Source organism: Cryptomeria japonica, chromosome 4 (assembly GCF_030272615.1).
Source record: "Cryptomeria japonica chromosome 4, Sugi_1.0, whole genome shotgun sequence".
NCBI classification, from domain to species: domain Eukaryota; kingdom Viridiplantae; phylum Streptophyta; class Pinopsida; order Cupressales; family Cupressaceae; genus Cryptomeria; species Cryptomeria japonica.
Genome location: NC_081408.1, coordinates 167,004,369 through 167,017,199, shown reverse-complemented (window position 1 = coordinate 167,017,199; position 12,831 = coordinate 167,004,369).

The following is a 12,831-nucleotide window of genomic DNA, read 5'->3' as shown; positions in this document are numbered from 1 at the left end:
TGTCTGCCTCTAACCAACCATAACAGCTAGTGTTGACATAAATGACAAAACATCAATGCAACACATAATCAATTCATCCATAATGCCAACAAGTATAAAGCGACTATATGCGGGTTATTGACAAGATTTTCAATACATTGTTTTCTAGTGGGTTGTAAAATATTTGGAGGAGTGTTTGGAAACGTTTTGTGCAAGTCAAGCCATTTTGTATCAGCTGAGTTTAACGTGAAGAAAAGCGTTGGTGGTCCCAACTGTTCTATCATTGTGGTGAGGTCCCCATGAGATTTGCTCCAAAATGCATGTGTACCGCATAAGGAGGCAACATAGCGCATAATGTGGTTAGGCAATTCATTTGAAGGTGTGTTCTGCAAGTGCTCCCTCACTACCTGAACATTGTCTGGAAGAGAATCTTATAAATTTGTCTTTATGAAAATAACAGTTGATTGTTGGGAGTAGTGCCCCATTATAAGATTGCAGATATATTATTTGAATTGTACATGTTGCCCAAATCTTTGATCATGATATTTAATCAAGTAAAAAGAATATTCATGTAAATGTACATGTTTTGCTCTATATTGAAGTGGCAAAGCCAATCCATTAGGAAATAATGTTGGGAATGCCATTGGAAGTAAACATTTTGTATTGTATTCATTGATAGGTGATGAACTGATTTGTGGCCAAGGGATGACATTATTCTCGGTAGTATCTAGATGTAAAATTGTCCTAATTGCATCTACTTTAGGATTGAGGATGGAAGTCGTGGAATAAATGAGGAAGTGTTTTTCATTGCATCCTTGGCATGGTTGGTGGAGGTTAAATTATCATTTTCTTGTATAGGTTGTTCTTGAGGTGTGTCTACTCTATGTAACAAATCTGAAATATCAGTACTTGTTTCAGGCAATAGTTGTAGTGTGGCAATATCAATGAGTACATCTTTGTAATATTGGTCATGCTAAAGTTTGTAATTCAATGCATTCATGACGTGATACCTATTAACATAACATTCATAACTTAGCCCTTCCAAATTAGTTCTATGAACAATAAGGATTTCAAATCCTGTATTTTTGGTGGCAAGGAAATAACAATTTTTGAAATGTCTTGTGGGAAGTTAATTGTGTGGCCTGAATATTTATATTGGCCTCCCCTTGCATGAGTAACTTGTAAAATAGGAGCAACCCTTGCTATGATCATTTCTTATACTTGGGAAAGACACTTTAAAATAAAAGGTTTCTCACCTGGGTCCATATTATTTGATGAAGAGAAACGGTGAATGCCTCTCTCAGTAGAACACCTCATGCAAACAACAACATGGTCTACATGTTTAATAATCATGCTCACATAGATTTCTCTACAAACAGAACACGCCTTTTTGAGTTCCAACTTGTCAATCTTTTTTTGAAAATTATACAATGTGTGTTGGAATGTAGGAGTGTGTAAGATGAGCTCAGGAGCAATGCAATGTGTTTGGGGAACATTGTTCGCCTGAGGGTGATTGGTTTACATTTCCAACAATGTTTGCAAGTTATTATCAGATGCTTGATGTGCACATCATTTCATTTGTCATTTGTTGGAGATATTCCCCCTATTCTTTGCATAGTAAATTCTATTTGTTTTCTTCATCTTGGCTTTGATGACATCACCTTGTTGTGTGGAAGGTTGAAAATATATCTAATAGTTGTAAGAGAATACAAGTGTATTAGAATTATAATAATTGAAGAGGGCGGGCATTGAAGCATGTATGACAACAAGGATATAGTTACAGTGTTTTATATTAATGGAATTGCAAGAAAATCAAGGCACATAGATAGACATATAATATATATATCTATAGTTACATATTTCTATATAGATAAATACGTTTGTATATACACATATGGAAATACATATGCATACATACATACATACATATGTACATAGATATATGTATGTATGCAAATACATATATAATTGTATTGAGACATATGCATATATATAAATACGTGTGTATCTATATAAAAGTATATAAGCACAAATATATGTATTTATGTGGATATATTTAGGTGTATACAAACGTATTTGGTTGCACCAAAATTTAATTTGAGGGACTTGATTTAGTGGGGGCTTTTTGCCCGCCAAAGTGTAAGATAATCCAGTGACTATTTGTTTCTGGTGACCGGTCACTTTTCCCTAGGGCCAATAGCTATTCATAGTGAGTGGTAGGTAGGTTCATTGTTGTTTGGGTCAGATTATGACACGTGTCCCTTGCACGAATCTCAGTGAAGTGGTGAATGGTAAGTGATGGCAACTAAAAACCAATTAACCCTAATCTCTAATTTTCTTCTCTTTTGTTTGTCGATCCTCATTTCCTCGTGAATTGTTTTTGCTTTGTAAGGTTTTAGTTGATTAGTGTTTAGTTTGTTGAGTGCACACTTTAGCTGTGAGAGCATTTCCTGAAGTCATTATGAATATATATATGCATAGATATATATTTATATATACATATAGATGTATGTATATATATGCACATGTATATATACATATGAATGAAAATATGTGTATATTTGTATAGATAGATATGCACATATATAAATACATGTATATGTATATATAACTATATAACTATGTATATATATTTATTTGGACATAAATGTATATATACATATCTATATATGGTAATTTTTATCTAGAAATGTACATGTCTATCTTTATATACAAATCTATATATACATATATACATATGTATATATATAAATAAATAGGTGTGTGTATATTAGTTTTCATGTATAGATTAGTTAAAACCAGTTAACCCTAATCTCTAATTTTGTTTTGTTTTGTTTTCGGGTCCTCATTTCCTCGTGAATTGTTTTTGCTCTGTAAGGTTTCAATTGATTAGTTTTTAGTTTGTTGAGTGCATGCTTTGGCTGTGAGAGCATTTGCTAAAGTCATTATGGATTTATATATACATACAGATGTATGTATATATATGCACATGTATATATACATATGAATGAAAATATGTGTATATCTATATAGCTAGATATGCACATATATAAATACATGTATATGTATATATATACATATCTATATGTTCTAATTTCTATATAGAAATGCACATGTCTATGTTTATATACAAATCTATATGTACTTATATACATATGTATATATATAAATAAATATGTATGTGTATATTAATTTTCATGCATAGATTAATTTTTTATGTTTTCTATATGTATGAATAGTTAGTATTTATATATGGAGGAAATCTCAAGGAAATCAAATTTATTATGCAAGGCAACTAACCAACATAGATGAGTATGTAGTCAAAGACATTGTGCAATGCAACGACGAGTGCTTCAACAGAAGTTAAACACCTTGTATATTTGCAAGTACATTTACATATGTATTTATCTATATGCAGAGATGCACATTCTTAGTGTTAAATATGTGAGTGTAGACATAAATATGTACATGGGTGCATCTATATAAAAACATGTAAGCATAGACACATATTCTTGAAATTCTTATTGGAGACATTGAAATAAAGAAGTTACTTATATAATAAAGAAGTGGAATCCTTTTTATATTAGAATATGTAACTCTACATAAATAAATTAATTTAAACTCTAATATGAAGTGCAAAACTAATAAGCATGAGAGAAGGAAAGCATTTGTAAATAAATAATATTCAATTATTTAATGCACACACAATAGATTGGAAATACTAGCATGGGGGTTTTAGATTTGTTACATAAAGTAAAATATACTGAAATAGGAGGAAGAATTTATAAATGTAAGAAATATATATATATATATATATACACATCACCATTTAGAGAGAGAAACTAGACATATATGCACATACAATTATGGAAACATATAAACAAAGGTGCAGGCAATTTAGGATTGAAAGGAATAGCGACAAGCTTATGCAAACATACAAATGTACAACTAACTATAGAATTCTGTGTAGACGGGCGTGTGCACAAAGATGGTGGTTAGAAAAGTGGACACCACCCCAAAAAAGTTTGGAAAAACAGGCAGCGTGTACGCAGTTTTAAAATTTCAAATTCTCACGTACGCACTTAGGTTTGTTCTTCCCAAGCCTAGAAAAGGTAGTGCGTATGCGCTGTTCTTAGGAAAATGAGAGTGTATGCACTACACCTAGGAAAATTAGTGCGTATGCGCTAACAATCCAAAGAAAACCATGTATGTGGTGCTTGGTAAAAAAACTTTTTTAAAAAAAACTAGGTCTCATTTACCCGTAAACTGCATTTTTTACTTCTTTTTTTCCCTATTTTCTTGCCTAAATCGTGAACGGGGTGCTAAATTCGTCCTCCAAGCTATGGGTCAAGGTTAGTTTTTGTTTATTTTTGTCTTTCTTTCTAGTTTATATAATTTGTTTTACATTTTGAAGTTAATTTCATTAATTTTGATCAGGTTTTTTCATTTTTTGTTTCAAAAACCAGATTCTTCTAATCCAAAACAAGAACAACCAAATGCGCCTCTTGAAAACCCACAAGAACAACCAAATGCACCTCCTGAAAACACACAAGAACAACCCCCAATTCCTCCTTTTGACCGCACAGCCGAAACACAAGAAGAATTAATTAATCAATTAGGATAAAATACGTCTAAAATCAATAGACTGATTGTAAAATTCAAAACTTCTGAACTTGACCATCATCAATCCCTCACCACTAGCCTAGAAATATTAGCTAGTGGTGCCATAACTGTTTCCATAGAAATTACCAAATGGGGAAGCTTTAGGGATAGGTGTCCTCAATTCTATGCCAATGGGCTATCATACGATGGAGTAAAAAACAAAAATATTTCTAAACAAAAAATATGTGCCCTTTTTGTTGATCCCAAAACTCGTCAGTCATTACCTCTTAATGCAAAGAGGTTTCCCATACATTGGTGTACCAATGCATAGATGAAGAATCTTTTTTGGCAGAGGTGGTGGATGGTCTTTGATGATCCACCTTGTAATAATTATGAGGTGCCATTATATTTTTTGAGAAAAATATATTGTGATTTTGTGCTCTATGTGCGGCCAAACTATTTTAACATGAGAGAGTTTCATGGTAGAGGTGGTGGCTCTGCCCAAGATAGACCTAGAGCCCGTAGGCGATTAGCCACGGAGAGTCACCGCCCCCTAGCACCCAATCTCAAGGTGCATCAGGTTGTCCCATTAGAGCTAAAAGAGTAGATGGAGCTACAAACTCTTCAGGTGGCCACAACATTGACTGGTGCCATCATCCAGCATGGGACATCATTAGCACACCCTATTGTATTGGATGATGAGTCGTTAGAGGGCGATAGAGAGCCCATCGAGCATATGTGTGTCAGTTGCTCGAGGATAGATGATGCAGCTAGTGCAGATGGATACTCATATCATCTGTGCACGATTTGCAGGTGTAGATGTTAGGCTCACATGGTTGAGGATGTCGCGCTGATAGATTAGTTGATGGACATGGTGTTTGCCCATGAGCCACAGACACAGGTGTGTTGATTTGAATTCATAACATTTTATTTATCAGTCACTTTGAATTTGTAATTACATAAATGAATTTTCATTTATACATCGATTTAAATTGAGACAAATAATATGCATTTCAGGATGCAGCAGCAGTATCCCATACACCTCCTCTACTTACCATAGCTGCAACTTCAATGGCTAAGGTATAAATTTTGTAACGTGTTAAAATAGAATAGTACACTTTGAATTCAGAAAAATACAAGATATACTAACTATCTTTAATGCTTGGTCCAATTTTTGGTTTGTAGGTGTTGACAGGGGACGAAATGTCTCAGATTGATGACAGCATGTTGTCGGCGATTGATTTTGGCCTACAGGGTTATACGATATCATATTTTGTACAACTTTTTTATGTATTGTTTTGATGGAATATGCAAGTCATTTCATTTTAAATTTTTAAAATTATGTTTAATTTATTATCTGTACTAATATCTCATGTTAATTTTCTATTTTTAGGGCACCCCCTCCATGTCTAGGGCTCGTCTGAAGAAAAAGAATATATCAAAGATGCCAAAATGTGTGAAGAAGGTAATTGAACACATTTTTAGTTGTACAATTGTTTGAAAATGTTGAAATCAAGTATTAGTTGGGGTTTGTAGATTGATTAGTGTTTTTTTGTCTATTTTACATGTACAACAGCCATTGAGCTTTGTGGATATGTTGAATGCACCTGATTCGCTCGTGAATCAAGAGAGGGCGGAGGTATGTATCTCTACTTTATTTTCTTGATTTCATGATTATATGCACGCGTACATGTGAACTTGTGATATATTATAATCTTATAATTTTTTCATACAGGAAATATCCATACCTATTTCATCAATGGCAAACCCTCCTCCTTGCACTGGAGAAGCATATCAGGATCTGGTACACTTTTGTTTGATATGTAAAATTAATTGTTTTCAACCTTCAATACTTATCATTATATTAATTGTATTTAATCTTTGTACATTTTTTGTATAGGTAATAGCGACCGTTTCTACATCAATGGTGAGCCATCCTCAGTCCATTGGAGAAGCATCTAAGGCACAAGTACGTCATTGTTCTCTATATTATAGCTTTTAAGTGTTTTTGATATATTTATGTTAGTACATTGTATTAATTGTACATTTAATCTACAATAGACTCCTTCGCGGTATGACCATAACGTGGATCCATTTAAGTATGTCTTGAAGAAAACTCCTAAGAGTGACATGGAGAGGAGAGTGAAGACATTAGCTCCTGGATTAGCCGATGAGGTAATCTACATTTCAATTGCAAAGGAATTAAAGTTAAATGCATAGTTATGTTGTTAATTGTGAACTATTTTCTACAAAAGAATTCTAACTTGGCTTTTGAATTGTGGTTTTGCAACCATCTACAGAGCCGCGTACTGCACCAAAGAGGCTTGATTTTGATGATCCACCACAAGTTTAGGATCATATAGTGTTATTTTTGGTCATAGAATGACCAATACATGTAGATATATTCTACATTTTTATTGTATATCGATTTGGACATGGCATATGCCACATTTTTGTAATACTTATATTGACTTGGCAGACATGCCTTTTTATATATATATAAATATCGATATTTGATCCAATAAATGTGTAATGAGTTCATTATTTTGCATTCATTGTATTTTGTGGTTGTCCTTTTATAAATTTAAATGAATATTTGCATATGTAATCAACAATATGAATATAAACAACAAAAATATATGATATAAAGCATTGCAATCGTGGAATATGATTTGATAAAATTTCTAAAATGTTGAATTAACCCTACAAAACTCCTTGTATTCAGTTCATTATTATGTATTTGTTGTATTTGGTGGCTACCTTTTTATAAATTTAAATGAATATTTGCATATGTAATTAACAATATGAATATAAACAACAATGTGTTTGGTGCGAGAGCACCCTCACGCTCGCAATGGTCAAATTATGTTTGTTGTGTGCATAAACCGACATCATGAGTGCATCTGGGTGGGTAGTTTTATGCTAGGCATGACCTTGTTGTGCATCCCAAATCACCAAAACGTTGAGAGTCATACCCTACCGGTGCGATCTCTCAAGTGCCCTGAGTCTAAAAAATTGTCAAAATTTGAGGGACTGTTTCTTCCAATCCATGATACATATGGTCGATCTATTTATTCTAGTGGGGTTGCGTGAGGCTCCTTTAAAATTGCCTATCTCAGTTTTCGATGACTCAGAGCCATTTTCAATTAGTAGCATTTTTTCACCTGCTCCAATAACCGTCAGTTGCTTGCAAGGAAAAGTTGCAAGAATAGCTAGAATTGATTCGGTTCGTTGTGTGCACAAACCGACATCGCGAGTGCATCTGGGTGGGCAGGTTTACGCTAGGCATGGCCCTGTCATGCATCCCAAAGCACCAGAACATCGAGAGTCATACCCTACCGGTGCGATCTCTCAAGTGCCCTGAGTCCAAACAATTATCAAAATTTGACAGACTATTTCTTCCAATCCATGACACATACGGTCGATCTATTTATTCCAGTGGGGTCACATGAGGCTCCTTTACAATGGCCTATCTCAATTTTTGACGTCTTGGAGCCATTTTCAATTAGTAGCATTTTTTCACTTGCTCCGAAAACTGTTAGTTGCTTGCAAGGAAAAGTTGCAAGAATGGCTAGAATTGATTCGGTTCATCATGTGCACAAACCGACGTCACGAGCGCATCTGGGTGGGCAGGTTTATGCTAGGCATGGCCCTGTCGTGCATCCCAAAGCACCAGAACTTTGAGAGTCATACCCTACCGACGCAATGTAGAAGTTGCTTGACAACTTTTTTGACAATTTTTTTGACAACAATGACAATTTTTGCTCAAATTGTATCTAGTCTCAATCTATGACCCCTATGACTCGATAATGACTCAAATAATTATCCATGATTATATAAGAATCAAGAATGCTCATGATTGACCAGGGACACATCACATATGCTCAAAACATAGTCACAAAACATTGACACACAAAATAGTCACAAAACATTGTCACATATTATTCAAAAAATTGCCTCTAAATATGGTCAAATCAGCTCTTGGCTGTTTGATTATACAAATAATTGTCTTACAAATCATCTCATGGGCTTTTATACAAAATTTGGCATTACAATATGTGTGATTCAGCTCATCGCCATTTTAATATACAAAATTTCGCATGTACATATGTACAAATCAGCTCATTGCCACTTAAATATACAAAATTATGCCCCTAAACATGTAAAAATCAGCTCATGGGCATTTATATATACAAAAAATGAATATAGAACAATTTGTCAACGATTTATACAAAATTCTCAAAATCATTCTACTTTGAACCGTAGAATCAATCAAGTCCTTACATAACTTGAATTGCTCATCTAACCATCGAGCTCTATGTGTATGCATTATATACTCATAAACTAGTTTCTATTGAAACATTTTCATAAATTAAGTTACACATATATCATTTTTCACTAGCTCACATCTCTTCAAATCTTTTCCATCTTTAACTCCATATGTGACTGTCTTGTATTTTCCAAAAGAAACTAGTTTTGTACCAATTTCATGTGTACTCTCCAAATGTATGCATCTTGGTAAACATTGCAAACCACCACATATAGCACAAGACCCTTCCAAACAAGGCATCTTATAATAAATGCAACCATCATGTCTATTACATAGCACACTTGAAATAAATTCTCTTGCCGACTTAGGAGGTGCTTGTATATTACATTCCTACAAAACATCATTAGTGTGCAAAGTAGAACAAATATGATGAAAAATATCATAATGCATGGAAAATTCAATATGCATCCTACAACAACACGTGGTGCATACATGATTAATCTTAATATAAAAAGGTTTTGCCATTTCAAAAAATCTTTGAGAAATTCTTATTTGAAGAAACTTTTGAAGGAATCTTTCATAAAATTTAGTTTCAGTCATATCCAAATAGTGTTTGGCATGTGGCTAACGGTTTCTAGATCCAATTCATCTTCTAACAACATCTCTTTTGTTGGGTGATACTCTTTTGTTGTCATGCCATAAATTTTCAATTAATGTTTTTAGTGCATCTACAACAACCTTGTCTTTGCATGGTAGTCTACCTGAAAATGCCCAAAGAGAATTATTGTTAGGTTCCTCTATTTGTTCTTGCCTCTTTAATGCTTTACTTAATGTTGTTCTACTAACGTTTAATGACTTACTTGTTTTTCTTACCAAACGATCTTTTTTTATTTTCTTGCTCATTATGGTTGATGTAATGACATGTCGAGTAGCATTAGAATCTTTACTACGTGATTTTGAACCAATAGATTGATATGCGTCAAATAGATTTCTGACAATAGTTCTTTCACTATTACTTTTAGATGATCTTAGGCCTAGAATTTTCATTGTCTCTCTAAAATTCAAATTTTTAATCATTTGAACAATTAATTGACATCTTGCGGTTTAATTTAAGTTTTTAAAATAGTTTTGCCATATTCTTTTAACCATTCTCCTACAAGTTCGTTCATTCATTTTATTGGGCATTGACTTCAATATATTCTTATTAATGTCAATTAGATACATTGGTTTCCTATGAATGATTCTAGGAGGTGTTAACATCGGTGCATTATGTACATTCAATTCATCAAGTAGAGAAGGTGTAATATGTTCATCATTTAATTGATTATTCAATGCGGTATCTTCTTCAATTGCATTAGGTTCAAACGGTAAATTATCAAATGTTTCTTTTTCAATTGCATTAGGTTCAAATGGTAAATTATCAAATGTTTCTTCTTCAATTGCATTAGGTGCATTATATTCATTTGGTAAATCAAATTGAGATGTTGAGGTTGACATACCTTCTTCTCCCATTGTTCTTATGTCACACAATTTCTTCATACACTGCCTTTGTCTTTCCTTTTGGGCCTCTCGTTGTTCCATCATTCCTCGCTTGTTCTTTCCCATGGTTGATATCGGTTGACCTAAATAGAATCATATTACATATATATATAAAGAAAAGTTCAATAATAAATAAATAAGCATAAAAATGCATCTTATCACTATTTTTTACAATCAAACTATTAAAAAATCATAATTCAATCATTTGAAACCATGCAAAAATAATAAACTAATAAAAACAACAATTCAATCATTTGAAATCATGCAAAAACAAAAAATTCACTTACTTTTATGTATACAACAGTGATAGAAGTGCAGACATAGTTCTAGTGGGGCCTTCAACGACCTCAAAAACTTCTTTTGAGGTCGTTGAGGCTCTTGGCCAACTAAAACTATGTCTATAAATCACGTACATGTTGTTAGACCATAAAATGTTGACAAGCCCAATGGTATTCTTTTTTGCCATTATGGGCTGATAAGTTGCACGTACGCGCTACTAATCCTTAAAAAAGTTATGGCAGGGCAAGGAACTAATAGTTTCAGTACCTCGTATGCACTCTTGAGAGAGGTATAGGGAGGGAGATAGACCGAGAGAGAGAAGAGGGGGGGAAGGGAGAGAGAGGAGAGGGAGAGAGAGAGAGGGAGAGAGGGAAGGAGGGAGAGAGAGAGAGAGAAGAGGGGGTGGGAGAGGGAGAGAGAGAGGAGAGGGAGAGAGAGAGAGAGAGGGAGAGAGAGAGAGGAGAGGGGGAGAGAGAGAGAGGGAGAGAGAGAGGAGAGGGGGAGAGAGAGAGAGAGATAATAGGATAAGGAGAGGGGGAGGGAGAGAGAGAGAGAGTGAGGGGAGAGGGAGGGAGAGGAGAGGGGAGAGGGAGGGAGAGGAGAGGGAGAGGAGAGGGGAGAGGGAGATAGAGGGAGAGGAGAGGGGAGAGGGAGAAAAGAGGGGGGAGGGAAGGTAGAGAGAGAGAGATAGAGATAGAGAGAGAGAGAGAGAAGAGGGGGGAAGGGAGGGAGAGGGAGGGAGAGAGAGAGAGAGAGAGAGAGAGAGAGAGAGAGAGAGAGAGAGAAATTGGGAAATTGGGGGTGGGAGAGGGAGAGAGGGAAGGAGGGAGAGGGAGAGAGAGGGAGAGGGAAAGAAGAGGGGGGAAGGGAGGGAGAGGGAGGGAGAGGGGAGAGAGAGGGAGAGTAGAGGGGAGAGGGAGAGAGAGAGAGAGAGAGGAGAGGGGAGAGGGAGGGAGAGAGAGAGAGAGAGAGAGAGAGAGAGAGAGAGAGAGAGAGAGAGAGAGAGAGAGAGAGATAATAGGATAAGGAGATGGGGAGGGAGAGAGAGAGGTAGAGGAGAGGGGAGAGGGAGGGAGAGGAGAGAGGGAGAGAGAGTTAGAGGAGAGGGAGAGGAGAGGGGAGAGGGAGAGAGGGAGAGGAGAGGGGAGAGGGAGGGAGAGGAGAGGGGAGAGGGAGAGAGAGAGGGAGAGGAGAGGGAGAGGGAGAGAGAGGGAGAGGAGAGGGGAGAGGGAGAAAAGAGGTGGGAGGGAAGGTAGAGAGAGGGAGAGAGGTAGAGAGAGAGAGAGAGAGGAGGGAAGGTAGAGAGAGGGAGAGAGGTAGAGGGAGAGAGAGGGAGAGAGAGGGAGAGAGGGAGAGGGAGAGAGAGGGAGAGTACGGGGGAGGGAAAGAGGAGGGGTCTTAAGGGGTCATAGGATACCATATGACCTCTTAGGAAACAATACGACCTCTAATGACACCTAAGGGGTCATATGGTGGGCTAATAAAATGATATATTAAATTTAAAGTTATGAATAGAAGATCATACAATGAGACTCCAAGCGAACAAACAATGAGGCTTCACCAAAAAGCAAGTGTAAGAGCTTGACCTAACCCTAAGAGTACTGCCTAAGTTCTAAAACATATGATGCTATTAAATTTGCAAGGTTATAAGACTAATCTCGATTGTGACTATAGGAATTACACACTTGATTTCTTTCATGGGTATGTACCGTTCCAAGTTGTTTGACAAGTAATGATCATCATATACTACCACTGCCATGCATAAAACAAACTTTAATTTCTTTAGGTGATAGGTGTTGTGTAACAACATGGGAACTCTCGCATACCCACCACTATCATTCTATAGGACATCATCTGTGTTACTCTCCCTCTTTCTCTTCCTACCTATTGTTTTCTTCTGAAAAAACATACTGCAGGTACTCTGACTCATCATGTTTCTTTGTTGACACTATTTTCCACATCTGCTCTGCTCATTAAAAACACATTCGAGAAGAATATTGCTACAAGTTTCCTTGTTTGTCATGGTAATACACCTGTGGTTCAATTTCAAAGCCTATTCCTCCTATTCAATATAAACACAAAAATCCATCAATCAATTTTTTTAGGAGAGGATACATGATAAAAATCAAAGAGGAAGTTGTAGACAAGAAATAAATTCACTT